This window comes from Triturus cristatus, chromosome 6 (genome assembly GCF_964204655.1).
Source record: "Triturus cristatus chromosome 6, aTriCri1.1, whole genome shotgun sequence".
In the NCBI taxonomy this organism is placed as follows: domain Eukaryota; kingdom Metazoa; phylum Chordata; class Amphibia; order Caudata; family Salamandridae; genus Triturus; species Triturus cristatus.
In genome coordinates, this window is record NC_140589.1 from 131,557,478 (window position 1) to 131,580,417 (window position 22,940).

The 22,940-nt window shown below is 43.3% G+C and overlaps 1 long non-coding RNA gene across 1 annotated transcript in view; it reads right to left on the minus strand.

Annotated features, from left to right (window-relative positions):
* Positions 1-373: 373 nt before the first annotated feature.
* The window catches only part of LOC146816504 (uncharacterized), a 34,702-nt gene continuing 12,135 nt past the window's right edge, over positions 374-22,940 (minus strand). Inside the window, exons 2-3 of the long non-coding RNA XR_014962455.1 lie at positions 845-934; positions 374-406 (exon numbers count right to left, since the gene is read on the minus strand). This is a non-coding gene — a long non-coding RNA (uncharacterized LOC146816504). The remainder of the gene's footprint in view (positions 407-844; positions 935-22,940) is intronic.

The window sequence follows — 22,940 nt, forward strand, 5'->3', positions numbered from 1 at the left end:
AAAGGTTACCTTTAGCATGGCTTAAACCTTTCACCCTGGACTTGAATGGCTCTTTGATTAGGTGTGAATTGGCTCCCAGAACTGAGACAAAGGCCTCGGGTGTTATGAGAATTTGACCTACCAGAGACAAGATGGCCTGGGGGCTGTGTGGGTGTGTCCAGCCCCTTACATACTTTCAAAGAATCTACAATGGTTCAGCACCCTAAAATATGCAAATCATGTCTCTAATGTTAAGAAGGAGTTCAGAAACACTTCTTAAAATAGTCGGCACACATCATACATGCACTTTACAGTACATGACATCCATTAGACATATTAGGTTGAGAATTCTTTATTAATTTTCTTGTTTTGGTAATCCATTTAAAACCATAGCCAACGTGCTTCGTTCTCGTGGACTTCTTCTGGCCTAAAAAAATACACATAAATACAATACTTTATTTACAGTATATACAAAACAATAATCCAAAAGATAATATCACATTAGACACATAACGTATACATTCCACAAGACAATTCCTAAGCAAATCTTAGTTTACATTATTTGATCTGATGATATTAAATATACATAATCATTTAAAAAAGCTCAATTTACATAATGCCAATTATGCTGAACTCAGCTTTTATGCAATTAGGCATAAATACATTTTAATATATAAAACAAAATTCAGTGTACAACTGTATTCTTTAGATTTTATTGAAAAACACATGTAATAAAACTCCATTTACGTTTACCATCAGTAGTGCTATGGTTCATAACAATTATTTCAAACTCTTTTAATAGTACATCCTAATGTCTATAAAGATGGAGCTAAACACTCCCAGCGTTGTCATGTAGTTCCCTTACCTCTAGTTGAATTCCTTCTTAAATAGACAAATTATGCTGCCACATCTATAATTTGGATGTATTTTGTTTGTAAAACGAGCTGATGTCATCCTAGAGATAATTAAAATGTTGAGATGATATTACTAAACAAGTCACATTGTACTATCCTATTGTTTTTAATTAGAAAAAAGAGTATATATATCAAACCAATCATGATTCATACCTCTAAATAAAGAAGTGAGACTCAATAATAACTGTATTGAATCAGCAGTTCAAAAGTCTTCTCAATAATATCGCAATATCCAGTTTCAAATGTCTAGTTCCAGTATAGTTGATGGTGTCCTATTGATGTTGGACCTATGGTCAGAATTATTAAATTGGCATTTTAAGCTATTTGATCTTATTTTAATTAAAACTATTTTTAATAAAACTCGTATAAAATGCTATCATACTATTTTTACAGTATCCTCTATTGGTTTCGATTTTAAAGGCATTATTTTAGGGAGTTATAAGGGTCATAGATAAGATCCCACATTACATTTTCAAGTAGCAAATGACATCTAGCCATATTCAAACTGAAAAAGGGTTTTAATAACAAAGAAATGATTTTTTTTCTGACGCGATCTATAGTATATTGTCAGAATAAGAATCAAAAGGAAAAGACCTGCTGATTTGCATAACTTACTGTTACCAAAAATTGTAGGTTAATGAAGTCAGGTGAAAACAGAATGTATTATTAATGTCACCTTAATATAATGGCTCTGGGACAATCAATAATAGATTTAATAGATTCGTCCTTACATACTTCTTTTGTTACCGCAAAAGGTTCACAATGGAGACCAGAATCACATAATCACAGGATTTGAATCTCTCACTCCATTTGTTTGCTTAAAATGTAATCATGTTGGGGCGCATGAACGGAGTAAGTTATTGGTCGCTCCTAAACACCATTTTAAATAGATGCATCCTAATCTTTACAAGTGCAGACAAACGGGTGAATTAATACCCTTATATTTTAAACAAAAAATGGCAGCTAAATTAACAGACTTCCTTCATGTAATACGCAATTAAATAGTAAATAGTATTGTTAAATAATGTTATCAAAAATGCACATACCAAAAACAAATTACAAGCGGAACGCAAATGCAGACAAATGATAGCTAACTGCGTGGGTCTATCATTAAAACTCGAGCCATTTTACGTTCAAAGTTCCGGTATTTCTGTTTCATAGCATCCCATGGTGTGGTTTCAAATGAGAACCTGAGCAATGCGATTGTGGAGCTTAATTATCCCGCTAAGAACCACACACCCAAAAGGTGCGTGAGAAAGGGCACAAAAGATGATGTGACATGGGCACCATCTTTGAAGAGATTTCAAGTGTGGTACATCCCTGCAATGTAGCTCAGTGAATACTACTGTTCCTAATATCCCAATAGGAATAGTGAAGTCAGCCTCCACAAAAGTGGAAAGAAGAAAATTGTAATATATCAGCATTATAACATTGGAAGTCAGTCATACAGTGCACATATGTTACACAATCAAAACAATCAGTTACTCAAGCATGAGCGCCATCTTGAAGTGACCGATCTTCTGCCATCCGCCGATCCTGAGTGCCATCTTTAAATGATCGTGCCAGACCTCCTGTGTAGAAGAGGAAATACATGTCCATGCTCTTATAATTAACTGAAAATGATAAATTGACAGAGATGACCTGAAAAAAAGTAAATACTATGCTATTAGAATTAAGGCTATGTTATATTAAACTGTGCAGTTAATAATCGCTCCAATTATTGATCAGATTTTGTGCATGCAATCCATCGTCAAGATGGTCATCAGAAATCACATGGGCCATCTTTGTACGGCCAAAGCAGTCAGTTAACCATCTTTAAAGAATCGGGCCGGATCTTTTGCATAGAAGGAGAGATATATGTCCGTGCTTTTACAATTGATTGAAAATGACAAATTGACCAAAAATAAAAAAGTTAATGCTATATCGTTAGAATTAAAAGCTATATTATATTAAGATGTACATTAGAAGGTCAGCCAGGTAGTGCGCATGCACTACATGGTTAGAAAGGTCAATAAGGGAGTCAAGGTGCCATCTTTGTACAGTCGTGTACATTTTTCTGCATATGAGAAAAGTGTCAATCAATACTATTGTGAAGCAATAGAAATTACAAGTCAGACTAGTTGGCAATGGTTTGCACCTTTGTCCAACTGTGGACCCTTCTTCCTAGTCAGGGTAAGGGTATAGACTTCTAAAATAGCCCCTGCTCACCCCCTTGTTAGCTTGGCATGAGCAGACAGGCTTATCTCATAGGCAGTGTGTAAAGCATTTGTGCACACATACAGTAATACAGTGAAAACAGTAAACACTACAAATAGAAACCACACCAGTTTAGAAAAATAAGTATTCTTTATCTAAACCAAACAAGACCAAAAAGACAAACATCCAACATACAGTTATCAAGATATGACTTTTGAAAAGTTAAAAACAGTTCTGTACATAGCAAACTATAGAAGCAACACTTTCTACACAAAGTACCATGGATGCGACAAATCATAAACAAAAATAGCCATTGGGAAGGTGATGCATCAGTTCCTTACACCCAGGAAAGGTGATGCGTCAGTTCCTTACTTCAGGGGAGGTGACACTGCAGGTACCAGTGTTGTTGTACATTCGGCACTCTGGTGCGATGCGTGGGGATTCGGGGATGTGTCGGTTCTCGATGTGGCAGCAATGGCGCTGTGTTGATCTCTCCAGCCGTGGTCCCACGATGCATTTGTTCTTGCATTTGCACAGCAGTGCCTGCATCAGAAATGATGTAGTGATCACGGACTTAGTAGATCGGTGCACAAGATTCGATGTGTGGCAATTTTTCCAGCCGCAGGCAAGTGCTGCGTTGCTTTCTTCAGTGGCACAGCGGAGATGTGTCGAAAACGGGTGCAGATGAGTCACGCTTCTTTAGTTGCTTCTCTTTTCCCAGCTCACAGCGGCAGGAACAACCTCCAGAGGCCCAACACAGGAACAGGCACTTCTTGGCTGGTCAGAACTCCCAGCAAGGAAGTTCAGGGGTGATGGTGGGGAAGTTTTTGTGCCCCTGGGACTTCAGAACAGGTGGCAAGCTCTACTTTAATCCATTGGAGCTCTTCTTCAAGCAGGATACACAGCACACAGCAAAGTCTTTATCCTCTTCTTGGAAGAAACAGCCACTGCATTTCCAATCCCAGACAGTTCACAGCAATGGAGCAGTACTTCTCCTTTCGTTTCCCCAGCTCTTCTCCTTGGCAGAAGTTCCTCTTAAGTACAGAAGTATTCTAAAGTTCTGGGGTCTGGTACCCAATATATATACAGCGTTTTCCTTTGTTCCCTATCGAAACCAGTTCTGTCCTCTCTGGTCCAGCTTCCCGGCAGGAGGTGGAGACAACATTGTGTAAGGCAGACTAGGCCCATTCAGGTGAAAGGAATCTCCCCCTACTCTAAGTGCAGCCCAGGTCTATTCAGCCCAGCCCAGACTCATCCAGGAAATGCAGGACACATCTCAACCCCACCAGGGGCTGTCTACAGTGAATATACATCTTCAGTCCCTGTCACTCCAAAGCCAGAAAGCCAATCCACAAACCAGCAGGGCCACACAGGATGTCTCAGCAAGAAATAAAAGTGGTATTTTGAAACAAACAATATAAAAATCATCTTAACTAAAAGATGCATTTTTATATTCTAAGTTCCGGCATACTAAACTTCAACTTTCTACCTTGTCCCAATGGGAAGTTGTACTTATAAGATGTTGTACTTGGCCCTTTTTGCAGGGTCATCCCTAAACTATTTGCCTTTCTCCTAGCCTTTTTTCTGACATGGTGTTGGTGGTTTTAGGACTCTGAGCAGTTTAGCACTGCTGTCCAGTGTAAAGAGCGTGTGCTCTCTGTGTTAAATATGGTAAGATTGGTCTACACCTGTTTTGGCCTATTTAATTTACCTGTCAGTCCCTTGTAAAGGGCTATCTCATATACCCAGGGCTGGTAAATGCTACTGGTGGACTTGCAGCGCTGATTGCGCCACCCACCAAAGTAGCCTTGCAAACCTATCTCAGGCCTCTGCCATTGCAGGGCCAGTGAGCGCAGTGTGACTGCCACTGTGATGTGGCACCTAAAGTGTGTGCAATGTCCGTGCCCCCCATTTTACTAAATGTCCGTCACCCCTAAGGTAGGCTCTAGCTAGCCCTATGGGCAGGATGCATTGTAGGTAAAAGATAGGACATGTACCTTAAGTGTGTAACATGTCCTGGTAGTGACAAACAGCGATTTTTGGTTTCTCATTACTGTGGGGCTGCCCTCCCATAGGAGTGCATTAGGGATTCCCTGATAAGGGATTCAGTGGTAAACCCTGATATGAGAGGCGCAGCTTGGTCAAGTTTGGTATGTTTGAAATAGTAATAATACATGCTATGCAATGGTGTGCGCAGATTTATTATAACTATTTTAGAAATGCCACTTTTAGAAGTTGTCATTTCTGTGTGCTGTGTGTCTGCCTGCCTGATGTGGATTGCATGTCTGGCTTGTGAGTGACAGAGGCTGGGAAGTGTGTGTGGCTCCAGGAGGGGCAGGGTGAGTCAGCGCTAGGCTGAATGAGACATCTACATTTTCAGTAGTGGGAGGAGAAGTCCCTTGTCCCTGAATAGAAGTGTTCCTGCCTTAGTGCTGCCTCCACCCCCTGTGGTGTGTCTGATGAGGAGCCTCGCCCTGACAAAGGGGAAGAGGAGTTTTGTAAACAAAGTGCTCCAACTCCCCCTTGAACCAGTTTTTTCTGGTTCCCCAAGACCTGAGCTCTACAGAGCAAAGAGGAAAAGTGGTATAAATGTAGGGGCTGTGACCCCATGAAAGTTGTTGTTCCTGTGCTTGTTCTGACGCTGGGGGCTGATGCTGCTGGGCTCCAGGGGGTACTGCCATGAGAATCTGCCTCCCTGCTGGAGGGCCCTGTGTGCTGGCCTGCCTGAGCCCAACCTTGTGCCGCCTGACCTTTTTCTGAACATTGCCTTGGACTTAGTGCCTTGTGAGTGCTGGATTATTCTAGTGCTGAGTGACTTGTCCAGCCTTTTAACTGATAGAAGGGGAGCATGTGGGCACTGCAGCGCTGAGCTGCTCTTTGACTCGACGGAGTCCCAGCGTGGGGATTCCCCCACCTGGCTGTGAAACCGAGCAGGAGCCCACCCCGCTGGTTGTGCTAATAATAGTGGGTGCCCACCCCACTTTATGTCGTCTGGATTGCGGGTGCCTACCCTGCGTTGTTGAATCGAGCAGGAGTCCACCCCGCATTGTGTGCTTCGCGGGAGCAAATTCAAATTGCTGGAGGCTTGAAAAACCAGAGCAGGAGCCCACCCCGCATCGGTGCCTCCAGAGCGGGTGCCCACCCCGCATTTATGCTTCTTTGGGTCGCGGGAGCCCACCCCGCATATTGACGGCGAAAGCATTCCGAGGTTGCTGAGATCACCGCTGCCGGCCCAGGAGTCCGCTGACATCACCACCCGCCGCGCTGGGATTGGCCCAGCAGTAGCGGTTGCCCGGCAAAGTGAGGAAGCTTCCTCGAGATTCACCGACGCGGCCCAAGTGACTAGGGTGCCATTTCCACCTTTCCCGCGGCAGCAGCTGGGGAAGAAGGAGTCTGCTCGGTGAGCGGGGCTCCCGTGGTAAACGGTGTCCCCCGCGTGTTGCTGCACCGGACCTGGTGAAGAGAAGCCCAGGAGCAGGAAGTCAATGCCCAGAGGGCCGCAGGAGTATCCATGAAGCCCGGTGAGTGAGGGCTTCACTTTTTGGACACTCTCAGCTGCCCCGCCTGGCAGTGAGCAGCTGTAACTTTGGCCGCATTTGTTTGTAGTAAGGTCCCTGAGTGGGACTTGGGGCACATTTGCTTGTAGGGTCCCCGTGGGGACTCCAGAAGGCACCGTCCGTGCCCGTGCTCAGTCCTTTTGGGTCATTGTTGTGTGTGGGCAGTCCAGGAGTCACAGTGGTTCCGATCGGGGCACATGGTCGGTGCTCATTTGGGGCCTGTTGTTTTGGTAGTGTCCCAGTGGGGAACCCAGAGGCACGCTGGTGCAGGGGCTCATTCTCCCAGCTGCCCAGCACTTAGTGGGCAGCTGCAACGTTTAGGCCAGTACCTGTGCGCCCTTTTTTTTCTGCTGCATTGGCAGCTGCCCTGACATCTTGGGATATAGGGCATTCAAGCCCCTTTGAGAAGGCCGTTGGCCTGGGGGGTGCAATTGTGGTGACATTAGTAGAGCGCCAGGCTCTACCAAATTGCGTAATGTGTCTGTTGCTAGGAGTGTATGCACCCTGTGTTTATGCCCAGCTTTAAGGCCTACTATGTTTGCCTAACAGGTTCAAGCAAGTTGCAATGTTACCAGTCATGACTGGTTGTTTTACTGGAATGTGATGTGACCGATGCCCAGTGTTTAGGCATAATGTGGTGTTGCATAATGTAACTATGGTGATGTCTATGACATAATGCGTTTATGTTTAAGATGTTTAGGCATGCTGTATGTATGCTGGTAAGGCCTATTGCGTAATGTGTTTAGGCTAATGAGGTTTGGGCTAATGTAATTTATTACCTAATGTCATGCTATGTTAGTTTAGGATGGTGCCTTATGCTAATATGATAATGCTTAGTTCATTATTGTACCAGTAATTACTCGTTGTGTTTTATACTTACTTACCTTTTCTGATGGTTCTAACGGTGGCCAATTGGCCCTGTCATGTGTATATAATCCCCTGTGAATATTGCCCAGTGTCAGTTGGCACAGTGTAAATGTGTGATTATGTTTCTAATGTGCTCATGACAATACAAAGGCTATTTTTTTTATATAACCTTGTGTGGAGTTTCTTGTGTGGTGTGCCTAGTTTGTTGCTACTGTGTGTGTGTGTTGTGCAAACGCTTTACACATTGCCTCTGAGATAAGCCTGACTGCTCGTGCCAAGCTACCAAGGGGGTGAGCAGGGGTTATCTTCAGCGTGTAGCTTCCTTGCCTTGACTAGAGTGGTGGTTTCTGTCTCGCTTTGGTGCAAGCCTTAGCCAAACAGAAATCCCATTTCTAACATAACAGGTTATAAATAAACTCCCATTCTATCCTACGGATAAAAATAGCCTTTCAATAGTGAAAAACGAAATACACTATTTCACTATCAGCACATGTCACACACATCAGTGCATGTCCTACATTTCACATACACTGCACTCTGCCCACAGGGGTACCTTGGGCCTACCTTAGAGGTGACTCACATGTAATAAAAGGGAAGATTAGGGCCTGGGAAGTGGCTTCACATGCTAGGTTGACATGGTAGTAGAGACAGCACGCAGACACTGCAGTGGCAGGTCTGAGACCCTTCTGAAAGGCTGCTTGTGTTGGTGGCACAAGCAGTGCTGCCAGCCCTCTAGCAGTCGGGTTCTCACCTGAAACCACACCGCTGGATGCTATGAGAACAGCAATACTGGAACTTTGAAAGGGAAACGGCTCAAGATTTAATGATAGACCTACACAGTTAGCTGTCATTTGTCTGCATTTGCATTCCGCTTGTAATTTGTTTTTGGTATATGCATTTTTGACTACATTATTTAATGATACTATTTACTATTTAATTGCGCATTATATGCAGGAAGTCTATTATTTTATCTTTCATTTTTGTTTAAAATATAAGGATATAAATTCACCTGTTTATCTGCAGATGTAAAGATCAGGATGCATCCATTTGAGGTGGTGCTTAGGAGCGATCATAACTGACTCCGTTCATAAGACATATGCACCCCAACGTTTTTACATTTTAAGCAAACAAATGGAGTGGGTGATTCAAATCCCGTGATTATGTGATTCTGGTCTCCATTATGAACCTTTTGCTGTAACAAAATAGTTATCTATGTAAGAAAATTGGAGGAATCTGTTATATCCATTATTTATTGTCCCGGAGCCATTATATTAAGGTGACAATAATGATACATTCTGGTTTCAGCTGACTTCATTAACCTGCGCAATTTCTGGTAAGAGTAAGTTATGTAAATCACCAGGTATTTTCCTTTTGAATCTTATTCTGACAATATACTATAGAACATGTCAGAAAAAAACAATTTCTTTGTTATTAAAATCCTATTTCAGTTTGAATATGGCTAGATGTCATTCGCTACTTGAAAATGTAATGTGGGATCTTATTTATGACACTTACAACTCATGTTGCTTTTACAATAGAAACCAATATAGGGTACTGTAAAATAGTATGATAACATTTTATACGAGTTTAAATAAAATAGGATTGAATAGCTTAAAATTACAATTTAATAATTCTGATTATAGGTCCATCATCAATAGGATACCATCAACTATATTGGAACTATAAATTTGAATACTGTATATCGTGATATTATTGAGAACACTTTTAAACTACTGATTCGATACAGTAATTACTGACTCTCACTTCTTGATTGAGAGGTATGAATCATGATTAGTTTATTATATATATTCTTTTTTCGAATTCTAGAAATATAAATCTATAGGATAATAAACTCGTTTAGTAATATCATCTTGACATTTTAATTCTCTGTGGGATGACATCAGCTGGTCTTACAAACAAAACCCGTACAAAACGATAGATGCAGCAGCATCATTTGTCCATTTAATAAGGAATTTAACTAGAGGTAAGGGAACTGCATGACCATGCTGGTTGTTTATAGCTCCATCTTCATAGACATTAGGAGGTACTATTGAAAGATTTTGAAATAACTGGTATGCACCATAGCACTACTGATGGTGAATGTAAATGGATAATTATTACATGTGTTTTCCAATAAAATCTAAAGAATGCAGTTGTAAACTGATTTTCTTTTTATATATCAAAATGTACGTATGCACAATTATACATAGCTGAGTTCAGCATAATTGACATTATGTAAATTGAGCTTTTTGAAACTGTTATGTTTATTTAATACCATCAAATCAAATTATGTAAACTAAGATTTGTTCAGGGATTTTCATGTGGAATGTATAAATTATGTGTCTAATGTGATATTATTTTTTGGATTATTGTTTTGTATATATTGTAAATAAAGTGTTGTATTTATGTGTATTTTTGTAGCTCGAAGACGTCCACAAGGACGAAAAGCGTTGGCTGCAGTTTTAAATGGATTATCAAAAGGTGAAAATGAATAAAGAATTCTCAACCTAATATGTCTAATGGATATTAGGTACTCTAAAAAACATGCATTGTGTGTGCTAACTATTTGATAACTCCTTCTTAACATAAGTGACATGATTTGCATATTTTATGGTGCAGAACCATTGTAGATTGATTCAAAGTTGGGGGCTTTTCCCTTTAGGATTTGAAAGGGGTTGAACTTCTGGTTCCGTGCACCATACCAAGTATTTCACTGACCCTACAGCTATGGTACGTGCAGTAGTTTATTGCCTCAATCCCTTATAAATTCAATCTGATACTTTCAAAGAATGCCTTCCCTGTCACTGGCACTTGTAACTCACAACTTGCACTGCCTCTCCTGTGTCTAACTAGACAGCCAGACACCAATCCTAGTGAGAGACATGCTGCTGCCCCAGAGCCAGTTGTGACTGACCACAGAGGAGTGCTTGCTCATTTCCCTGGCCACAAATCTAGTGTGGGCACAGGAGCACTATGCAAGAGAGTAAAGATTGTGCCTTATTTGATTTAGCTAAAGAGAAGCACGGTGGGATTTCTTCCAGTAGGGCACACAGTAACTGCTGAAAACATGCATAAGGTTACCCCTGGGAATGTTGTCCCAATTGGTTAGGGAGGGGCCAGGAATTAAGACCACCCACTGGCTTGTGTCAGGCATAAATTTGGCACCTCTATGCATCCTTTCCAGAACATGACTGGACCTGTGGAAGCCAGATGAAAGACTACATCTGCTGTTGTTACCTGTGAGGAGACCTGAGAGGCTGGATCTGCTCCGATTTGTATCTGAGGCAAATAATTGTATTCCACTGGACCATTATTTGACCTGCTGTTTCCTGAAAGTGCCAAGCAAACCACTTTCAACAGCACCTGCCCTTGACCAAGCTGGTGGCTTTGGTTGGAGTGAGTCCTGGCCCCCAAGTGCAGTTCCTTTGGTCCTGGAACACTTGGCTGATGTTAGAGTGTACTCCTCCTGTCCAAACTCAAGATGCTGGGATTTAGAAACCTTTGGCAACTTTCTGACTGGAGAACTGACGGAGAGGGAGGTCTCAATCAAAGCGCAGCCACTGAACTGGTTGCTTAGGGCTCTTGACTTGGTCCTGCCACTTGAGATGGGACCCTGTGTGAGAGGGCCTACATATTCTGCATAACTGTGACAATGCACCTTCCAACTTAATATTTTAACACCAAGAAATATTCCCAGCATAACTTCACAATATCCTGTAAATCTTTCCCTATCTTCTCTATCAAAGTTTACAGCTCTTACTGGGGAGTACATATGTTTCAAAGGCATATCTCCATTTCAAGAATATCACCCTTGACAGAAGATTGCTATTGAAAAAACGTATTCTTACAAAGGGCAGGATTTACCCCTGCTAAGCCATCATTGCATGTGTGGCTGTCTAAAATGGCCAGCTAAGTGTTCATAATGTAAAGGATAAACATCTGGGAGGTTATGGTATACGAAATCTCGATGTGGGAATAGCTATTATGAGCATCTGTGGGGATATTCTCAAGAACGTGTGATAACTACCGCAAATTCAGTTTAACGCAACTCTTCACATCGCAGTCTATTGCGGGAAAATAACTTTGTGTTAACGTGGTATTCACAACACGGCAGTACCATGCGATAGACCCACGATAAAGCATCAAATGAACGTGCTAAAATCAACACGACGCCACAAAAACGCGACACACAAACACAAAAATAGTAGCAATGACGCCAATTGTGATACAAAAACCAGTGAAAACCAGCCACAGGCCTGATATTCCCACGCGTCATGAGGTAAAATGCACTATAAAGCAGAACAAGAAAAACACACCAAAAACAAGATAAACTGTGTAGCAACATGGATGCACCCGGACTGAGTGCTCAGGTCAACGCGAACCCCACAAGCCCCACAGAGCACCAGCAAGGAACCTCGGGCTTGGGGAAGGCCAAGGAGAAGAGGAAGAGGAAGAAGGGGTACAGTCTGCATGACAACCGGATCGTCATCACGGAGGTGACAGAACATTAACAACAACTGTCTGTCACCTCCACCGTGTCATTGGCAACACAGATGGAAAAATGGCATGCCATCTTGAATGCAGTCGGAGTGTCGAGGAGGCCAAGATGCGCTGGCATGATGTGAAGAGCCAAACCAAGCAGAAACCCGCTGCCAACAGCGAATGGAGGTGGGAGTCCAGTGCCACAGGAGGAGCTGGTGCAAATGGCGGCCAACATCATCAGTGTGGAGACGGTGCAAGGAGTCGGGAGTCCGGACACAGCTCGACATGACCTGACACAACATCAGCAGGTTGAGTAACTAACGCACACATGCACAATGTCCCTGATCCCCGTGGTACACTGCAGCACACATACAAACATCAAGTAGGCCCCCGTCCACGTTGTGCCCAAAGGTGTCCCCCCACACATCACCAATTCCACAACACACACATGCACCCATGCAAAACACAGCAAAGATGCGTATTTGTGAGCCACACTGACAATGCAAGTGACACTACATGATGAGCAGCATGGCTGGAGTACAAGCACCATGACATTGTGCATGCCATGAGACTGAGGTGGCTGAGTGTGGACCACATCCGTAAAGGAGCAGGTCACACTCTGACACATCCAGGTGCACAAACAACCACTGACGTCAACAATACATCTGCAGACAAACAATGCACAAGAGTACAAAAGCCGTCCAAGAGCACAAATGACCCAAGTCTCCAACATCACAGCACCTTAAAAGCACAAAAGTCAAAGGCACACCGCCTCCAAGGGATAAGGACCAGCAAAATCACAGCTGCAGGGGCGACTCTCCCACAATACAGCACACAGACATAGCAATGACAGCACATCCACATGGACGACAATGTGGTACACAGTGCAATACTTACACTGCAGAACAGAGGACACAACTGGGTCCGCTTGTGCATAGAAAATGGCCAATCACATCTGACATAGCAGGAAACTGTGAGATGAAAATGTATGTGTACAACCTCACCTACGTCATGTAGTCCAAATGTCCACTGTCCCGCATCAAATAGTCTGCTCCTTCCAAACAGTCACAATGTACATTGTCATGCAGTCTGTATGTAAACTTGAATAATGCGTCAACATACATGCCAACACAATGTCAACAAGCATCTCCCCTTCACATTGCAGCGGGACAAACAACACCTCCAGCAGAGCAGATCAGACAACTCTACAGTGATGCTGTAGAGGACCTACACACGTTTTACACCGACACCCTACAACAGTTCATGGACATCTTAGGCAATCGACCTCCAGGAGCAGAGCAGCCCAGCTGCATCGAGGATACCCCACACCCTGCACCATGCTGGTTTACAACATCAGTTTTCTTTTCATCTTTAGCTATCACAGGCTTGATGTTGTAATTATGGTAACCAACCCAAACTTCCGGGCTGTTTAAAACACTCTAAAAGCAAATATAATTGAAAGTGCTTTTGTGTACTGTCTCTTAAAAAATAAAGTGACCGATGCTTTGTGCCAATGTTATGCTACTATTCAATTTGCAAAGTAACTTACGATTGTATTCCAAAAAAGAGATCATTTAAAAGGTATATATATATATATATATATATATATATATATATATATATATATATATATATATATATATATATATATAACTGGCGGTCGCCAGTAGGTAGTTATAGTTAGGACCCCTTTTCCATAGGAAATCCGCAACATTCTATTTTGAATAACTTTGGCGCCGGTCGATGAATCCTCGCGAATTTCTCAAAATAGGTGGGGTGCTACGCTCCGCTCCTACCCTGAAAGTCTCGGGGGGATTCGTCAAGCGGGGGCTGAGATAAAAGGGGGGTCCCAAAACGCGTTTTTCCCATGCATTTTTCCATAGGACCTTTAGAACGAGCTACAGCCCGAACGGCTGAACAGAATTACTAGAAATTTGGCAGAGAGGTAGTCCGTAGGTCAAGGAAGTGCCTTTTGTAGGTTTGGTGTAAATCTGTTCAGTAGATTCTGAGAAAATAGCCTTTAAATCAATATATATATCTGAGCCCGCTTACGGTACGCTTACCGTACGCTTACCGTACGCGTACGGTGGCGTGCGCGAGCGCGATTCTGATTGGCTCTTAGATCTTAGTAAACATTCGAATCGGCCGAAACCAGGAAGCGGCGTCCGCCATTTTGTCTCTCGCACTGAGTGTTATTTATCAAACATGATGCCCAAAAACATGTTACGGGGCTGTTTTGACAACTCCCTCCCACATAGTCATGTTGAGGGAGTCCCCAAACATCCCCCAAGAGCAAAAACGGTTTTATTTTTTTTTCGGCAATTTCGCCGAGTACGCTTACCGTACGCTTACCGTAAGCGTACGGTAAAAAATAGAAATAAAAAAAACACTATCCACACTTACCCCACCCCCTGTGCTTTTGGTGGCCGTAGGCCACCAAATGTCCATGGCTTATTACATCAGTAAAAAAACTATATTTTGGCAACATGAAATTATAAAATCGAAATAAAAAAAACACTATCCACATTGACCCCACCCCCTGTGCTTTTGGTGGCCGAAGGCCACCAAATGTACAGGGCTTATTAAAGTTGATAAAAACCGTGCACGGAACGCACTGCGTTAAGTGGGCGCGCACGCCTCGAATGGCGTAAAGTAACTTAGCATTTAAAAAAACGTACAAATTCACTGAAAAAACCATAGGTTTCACACACGTTATAGTTAGGAATTAGCATTTAAAAAACCTTGCAAATTCACTGAAAAAACCATAGGTTTCACACATGTTATAGTTAGCGGAAATTTTACTGATAAAAAACCAATGAAATTGCCCCGTTATAGTTAGTGCTGGCAACTATAACTCACGCGACCGCAATCTTCTGCTGATGACATATGTGTCTTTATAAAAAAAAATATTTGTAATATATGTATAGCTAAACATGTATGGAAGAAGACATGGGCAAATAAGTGTCTAAATACAGTATTAGCATCAGCAGAGGATTGCGGTCGCGTGAGTTATAGTTGCCAGCACTAACTATAACGGGGCAATTTCATTGGTTTTTTATCAGTAAAATTTCCGCTAACTATAACATGTGTGAAACCTATGGTTTTTTCAGTGAATATATATATATATATATATATATATGTGTGTGTGTGTGTATATACCAAATTCAAAAAAAAGTACTCAACTGTCATTAGATGACAGACATTTTTTTTATTCGCTGATTTATGGTCTGTAAACCAAAGCTCGGTCCCCAGACCTAAAGCTGTGTGAGGGGCTGGCAGCACATGAAAAATAGATTTGGCTGGCATGACAGGAATCAAGGACTTGCTCCCCGAGCACTGAAAATGAAATTGAAGAGAGCTAGAGAAGGTTGGGGTAGCATCCCCTGACTCATGATGGGTGTCTCAATGAGACCCAGAGTAAGTCAAAATGTTAACAAAAAAAACTATTTTGCCATGATGTTTGTGGACCCCAGGGCTGTTTGTGGCCAGAGGTCCATGACCCCAGAACAAGGGGCTGCAAACCAACCAGAACCTGGTCCTCTGAACCCCTGGAAGGTCTGACATTTGTCCACTAGTCAGAAAGGGTTGTTGAATCCTAAACAAATTTAAACAAGCATTGGCACAGCTAATAGGTCTGGTGTTGGCCGCCAGCCTTCTGGCAATTCTTGATTTGTTTTGTCCTGGTTTTTGCAAAACTTTATTGTTTTGTAATATGCCAGGCCCTTATCAATTAAAAAAAAAAAACATTTGCTGCAGGCAACAAATCACACATTTCTAAAGTACTCCCTGCCACTGAAGGGATCTGCTTTGTTTGGATGTGTTTCTTGTGAAAGGGTGGCATGCCTTAACTTGTAGTGAAGTCAGCCTATAGTTGAAATGGGCAATGCATTGGCCCTTAATGCATGCTGGAGAGGTTGGAAGAAAAATGTGAATGACACCAACCACGGATAAATGGATGAAATGTGGCTGAAACCTTGTAAGTAATTATTTTATAAACATAATTTTAGTAAAATCAAAAGGTCTTGGCTAACACAGACTTAAAAATGCAAATCAGGCTGGCATTGTCTGCAAGGTTCTTGCCTTAACGAGAGAAAGAAAGAAAGAAAGAAAGAAAGAAAGAAAGAAAGAAAGAAAGAAAGAAAGAAAGAAAGGAGGAAAGAAAGTAAGGAGGAAGGAGGAAAGAAAGAAAGGCAGAAAAGAAGTACAATGAAAGAAAGAAACGAAGAAAAAAGAAAGGAAGAAAGAATGAAAAAAGAAAGGAAAGAAAGAATCTGGTATGCTGTGAAATAGCAGCAGTCAGAAAAGCAAAACACTCCAAAAGGAATTAACATCAGCAATGGCAGGAGATGGGATCTGTCATAAAGATGAAATGTGCCCCGTGTTGACACCAGAAGAGTCCTGCTATCACATCAGGCTCTAAACACAAAGGTGTCACTAAAGTCATTAGCAAATGAAAGCAAAAATACTGCCATTGAAGGGAATTAGCTGGTGTGCTGATGTGCTCCTTACAAGAGAGCAAAATGCACTCACTCAAAGTAAAGTTAACCACTGACCCACTGCCCCATGCTATTTGCTGTAGTGAGCAGAAGCAAAATGTGAATTACACAACAACAGACCATTGGATGGAGAGGTGGCTGAAAGCCCCATTATGTATACATATATTATAAATATTTTAGTAAAATCAAAAGGTATTGGCTATCTTCAGACCTAAAAAAAGCAAGTGTCCACAAGCCAGGCCCTGCGACCAATACCAGCTGCACATAGCTGAAGGTCATGCAAGGGGTGGTTAGCCTCCTGCAGCGGGTTGGGTGCACAAAACTGTTGGATGTTTTATATGATATGGTACATGATCAAAAGTCAATAATTCACTGAAATAAACACAAGTTGAAGTGAAGTTAGGGTATGCCCCACCCAATCAGTTTATTAATAAATGGACGAAGCAACTAACAGCATATAATTGCACACCATAAAATATTGATTGGGGAAGATCATTGAGAATCACTCTCGACAAAAACCTTAATATACAGAAGCACATTAGTGCCACCACTAAAGGAGCAAACTTCCAAATGAACATATTAAGAAAACAAAAAAAACCTTCCACCCTCAAAACGACTTCAAGTCTTCCGTGCAATCCTTTGTGATTCCTAGATTGTACTATAGAAGTGCAAACCTCTCAGGCCTGGCTTCCCTTAACTCTGGGGCAAGACTCATTACGGGATCAAAAAGGAACATTCACATATCCCCAGACTTGAAATCCCTCAACTGGTTCCCCTATGAAGCAAGAATTCAATTGAAAATTGCATGCATGACTCACAAAGCTCTAAACTTCAATACCCCAAGCTATCTCGCTAAGAAGCTTGAACTTTCTGGAGCCTCAAGATCCTCTAGAAAGCTCCAGTACCCTACTGCTAAAACCAAAGATATTCGTTAGGAAGAAAACCTACAATAGAACCTTCTCTGACATTGCCCCTCGTATCTGAAATGCTCCCCCCCTGAAATAAGAATGATCCCTTCAACTACATCTTTCAAGAAAGAAGTCAAACTTCTATTTAGGAACAAATTTCTAGAATAGACCTTCAGAATTTAGTTTTGCAAGCAAACTGTTCTCTTATTCAGTAAGTATATAGACTTTGTTTATTGATTTATATGTTTTTCCTTCATTCACTTGTAAAGCCCTCTGATACCTGCGAGGGTCATGTTTGCGCTTTATAAATCTTTTCAAATAAACTAAATATAAATAAAAATTAGTTATAGCACCTAAACTAGGATTGTGTGAAATTTACATAATTTCCTTTTGCGTAATTATGTGAAATTTAGAAAAAGTATGCAAAAAGCAATTCTGGCCTTTAGTGCTAAATTTTAAAAAGAATGCGTGCTAGTGTCCATTTTGGACATGAGTTCACATTTTGCTCTAAAAATTATCAACAGCCATTCTACTTGTGCTACGTATTCCTGTGCTCCTGCAATAGGATTTTTATCTGGATGGACTTGAAATTATGCAATGTAGTATAATAGTGGATTTTTGCTTTAGAAGCATAATACAAAATGTTGAAAATTGTATGATCGTACATCAGTGTTACAAACAATTTGACATGGCCTAACCAAAAAGTAACTTAAAATAAACAGAAATTCACAAAAAACTGAGTTACAGTTGCATTATGGTTGTGAAATTTGTGAGCTATGATTAGAACTTCCAAGCATAACTCGCACAACAGAGATGCAAACTATAACTCACACAAAAATACAAATCTATGACATCACATTATTTGTATCAATAAATAAGAACACCTAAACACCACAAAATGAAAGAACGATACATACTCAAACCAATAAAAAAATAATACTACATTCATAGTCATCTCTTTCACATTGTTAAGTGTAACATGATATATAATCTAATCGTTAAAGTAAATTGAGACGTTTGAAATTGCAGAGGTCACTGCATTTTGTGATATTATGTGCAAATTATTACTGCATTTTGTGATATTATGTGCAAATTATGGTTTGCTTGCCTGTTGTGTGAGTTATTAGCACATTTTTGCTCCCTCTTTAACTTTGCCCCTTGTCATGTTGTATAACACCTGAGATTATTTTGCTGGGTTTTCCTTTCTAAAGCCAACATATTACACCTTATGTTTAAAAACAACAAGGGTGGGGGCATGGGAGCATGGCCAAGGGGGAGACCCGTCAAGATGTGTCTCCCTGAGCTCTACATGGGCTGCCCCAAATCCACCCCGTAAATGCCATATCTCGTCAGTAGAGATATTTTTCCCAATGCCCCCAAGCCCTGGCAGCAAGGCGAGGCACCGGGGAGCTCCAGCTAAGCTCTTTGGCTGCCAATACAGGACCTGAAACACCGGCTCCCGGGGAGCAGCGGAGTCGCAGTGGCCATCTTGTGGCAGGGCCTGAAGTGCAAAGCGGGCCGAGACCTGGCCCAAAGATGTGCAAAGCAGGCCGAGGTGTGGCCCAGAGACATGCGAACCGAATAGGAGGTGCAGCCTGATCGGCCTGCCACCCGATGATTTGGTGACACAAGGGGTATGGCAGCTACATTGATGATGTGTTTGAAGTGTAATGTGAGCCGTAACTAACCTGGTGTCGTGGGGCCTGATCTGGAGAAGCGATGGCCTGCCGCGCTGACTCAGCCTTTGTCCCCAAGAGCAGCGGTGACATTGACTGACTTGGCGCCTGGAGAGGCGAAGGTGGGTGCAGTGCGAAGGCCAGACCCGGAATCCATTTGAGGGCTGTCGTGGGCTAGAGCCTTGGCCAGTGGTGTAGAGATCGACCTACAGATACGGAGCCCTTCTGAATGGGCTCACTGGCTGTCCCCATTTTCTGTCTCCTGTCCCCTGGGTGTGTTGCATATGGAGTACCAATGAGTGGCTCTTGATGCCTGCGTGCCAACCAGAGGTTCAGGCAAGCCCCTTTGCTAAAGATTTCAGTGGTCGGACACCCCTGCATATGTGGCCTGTTGGGGATATTCTCTCCCTGCCTACCCACTATAATGGCGATAGATAGGGTTAAGCCTCTTTCTCTTCCTCGATAAGAGACATGCTCCAAAAACCAGGCTATCCTCACCTAGCAGAGGTGGACCCCTGTCCTCCGCTGGGTAGGGAACGGGCACAGACTCTATAAGAACTATAACTATTTCGACCAGTCCCTCCATCAATCTGAGGCTCATCTCATGACAATGTAGGTGACCGTGGATGGCCGTGGTCTTGACAATGTTGATGGAACAGCCACTTCAAGAAACAGGAATGGGGACAAATGGCGCTTCATGATAAAATCGATGAACTTGATGATCACTTGAGGCATAACAACATCCGTATCAGAGGCTGTGCATCTACCATTCAGCCAGCAGACCTGGCGGCCCATGTTCAAGCTATCTTTGCTAACTTTTTCCAGCTGCCCAACGATTTGCCAGTATTACTTGATCGCACCCAAAGGGTGTTCTCTGCTTTTCAACAGCAGAAGAATCCAGTGCTGTACACTCTAACTATAGTGTAATATTTCCATCAGAAGGCATAGATTCTACATGCCGGTCGCAAGCAAGAACCGATTGTCTTCTGTGGGAATCTGTTTTCTTGTATCAAGACATTTCTTTCCACACACTAGCCCATCAGAAAGGCTTTAAGAACATTACTCTCCATCTACAGCAAAGCAAGGTTCCATAATGCTGGGACTTCCCACTCAGTGTTAACTTCTCTCACCTAGACAAAAGGATTGCTGTCTGTACACCTCAGGAGACCCAAGAGGCCCTTGGTCTGCTCCCCCCCCAAACGCAAACCATCCTCATGTGTCAGGAGACATTGCCAAGGTGGATGGGGGGTAGCTGGCGATTTTTGCAGGTGATGACACCCCGCCGTGACTTTACCGCCTAGAGTTCGCAAGTCCAAGAATATGCTATTTTTCTCTCATACCTAGTCTATCTGCAGGTTTCTTTTATTTCTTTTCTTCTTCTTTCTCTCACCTGACAAACACTGATTTCTCTTCACGAATCAGACTGTGAGTACAAAGGGGAAGCTTCATGGGTGTACCCAAGAGCTTGCCCTTCCTTGATAGACTGAGTTCTGGTCTTTTGAAAAATGCTTTCACTGCTCTTTCTCACTACACAGTTTTTGTTGCTTTGTTTTGATGGCTGATGGCCAGTGGTTGGGTTGATTTCCAGCTGCCTGGCCTACCACCTTTGTTTAATTTGTTGTTGTTAGTGACAGACAGGTGCATCATATATTGTTTCATTGAATGGGAGCTTAGACCCTGGTCGTCCCATTCCCCACATTTTGGGGATTCAAAAACTTAATTTCGCATGACTACTCCACATCATTTCCCTTAATTTTCAAGGCCTGAATACCCTGCTCAAACACAAATAACTGCCAAACTGGCTACACCATGAGGAGGTGGACGTGGTGCTCCTGCAGGAGACGTGTCTCTTCTGAGTCAGTGCCAAACGTATTCATTTTTACTGGTACCCCACCCAATTTTGCTCATGCTACACTCTCAAATTTCGGAGTGGCAATCCTCCTCCGTCAAGACCTCTCCTTCAAATTAGATACTACTTTCATGGATCAAGAAAGGGAGACAAATAGGACTGCATGGTATGTTTGATTCTACCCAGTTGACTGTACTCTCAGTTAATGGTCCCTATAATAAGAAGAGAGAAGAGTTTTATGTTGACCTCTTTCTGAGGCTTTCTCACTTTCAGCATGGGGAGATGATATTGGGTGACTTTAATGTCTCGCTGGACCCCCGACTTGACCTCTTTTATCCCAGACAAGATGAACCTCGCATGCCCAGATTCTTGGCTCAGGGGATCCTAGACCTGACCCTTATAGATGCCTGGTGACACCATCCTCCCAAGAGTGGGACTATATGTTTTGCTCCAACGTCCATAAGACATACTCCAGACTCTACTACTTTTAGTCTCTCGGTCTCTGCTTCTCAGACTAATTGACATTAACATTGATGTACGGGTCATTTCAGATCAGGCTCCAGTAGGGTTGACATTAAGCTCTATTATCCCACAGCGGCAATTTCCCAGACCTTGAGTCCAACACTGGTGAGGTCTCTCGAGAGACCCTATGGTACGCTACAAAAGTGGTCGTCTGGGGAGAACTTATCTGCCACATGGCGACATTTGAACGTACAGCTAAACTCTAGCAACAGGAACTAGAGACACAGAATCAGCAGGCAGAGGCGAGGCACAGGGAGGTAGGTTTCCACAGAACCCTGAGGGACATATGTCTACTTAGGGGTAAACTCAAACAAATACTGATGAAAACAGAAGCCAAGAAGCTGCTCTACATCAATCAAACCTACTGTGAGAAGGGGGACAAAGCATACAGGCTCTTAGCACACGAGTTGTGTATCCACTCCACACACAATCACATCAGGGAGATAGAGAATGGTGAGGGCTATCTCCAACAATCAATCAATCAATTAATGAATTTGTAAAGCGCGCTACTCACCCGTAGGGTCTCAAGGCGCTGGGGGGAGGGGGATCCGCTACTGCTCGAAGAGCCAGGTCTTGAGCTGTTTCCTGAAGGAGAGATGGTTCTGGGTCAGTCGCAGGTGGGTGGGGAGGGAGTTCCATGTCTTGGCCGCCAGGTAGGAGAAGGATCTTTCTCCGGCGGTGGTCTTGCGGATGCGCGGGATGGTGGCGAGGGCGAGGCTGGCGGAGTGGAGGTGGCGGGTGGGTGTGTAGAATGTGAGGCGGTTGTTGAAGTATGTGGGTCCCATGTCGTAGAGAGCCTTGTGTGCATGGGTGAGGAGTCTGAACGTGATCCTCTTGCTGATGGGGAGCCAGTGCAGGTCTCTCAGCTGGGGGGAGATGTGGCTGAAGCGGGGGGTGTCCAGGATAAGTCGTGCAGAGGCGTTCTGTATGCGCTGGAGTCTTTTCTGTAGTTTGGCTGTGGTTCCAGCGTAGAGGGTAGTCCGTAGTCCAGTCGGCTGGTGACGAGGGCCTGTCTTCCTGGTGTCGGTGGGGATCCACCGGAAGATCTTTCGGAGCATGCACAGGGTGTTGAAGCAGGATGACGAGACGGCGTTGACTTGCTTGGTCATCGTGAGGGAGGAGTCAAGGATGAAGCCCAGGTTGCGAGCATGGCCCGTTGGCTTTGGAGCGGAGCACAGTGCAGGGGGCCACCAGGAGTCGTCCCAGGCGGAGGGGGATGTTCCCAGGATGAGGACTTCCGTCTTATCTGAGTTCAGTTTCAGTCGGCTGAGCTTCATCCATTCCGCGACGTCTTTCATTCCTTCCTGGCGGTTGGCTGTGGCTGTGGCGGGGTTGTTGGTGAGGGAGAGGATCAGCTGGGTGTCGTCGGCATAGGAGATGATGTTGAGGTTGTGTTGGCGTGCAATGGCTGCGAGGGGGCTCATGTAGACGTTGAAGAGGGTGGGGCTGAGCGAGGATCCTTGCGGGACGCCGCAGATGACTTCGGTGGCCACG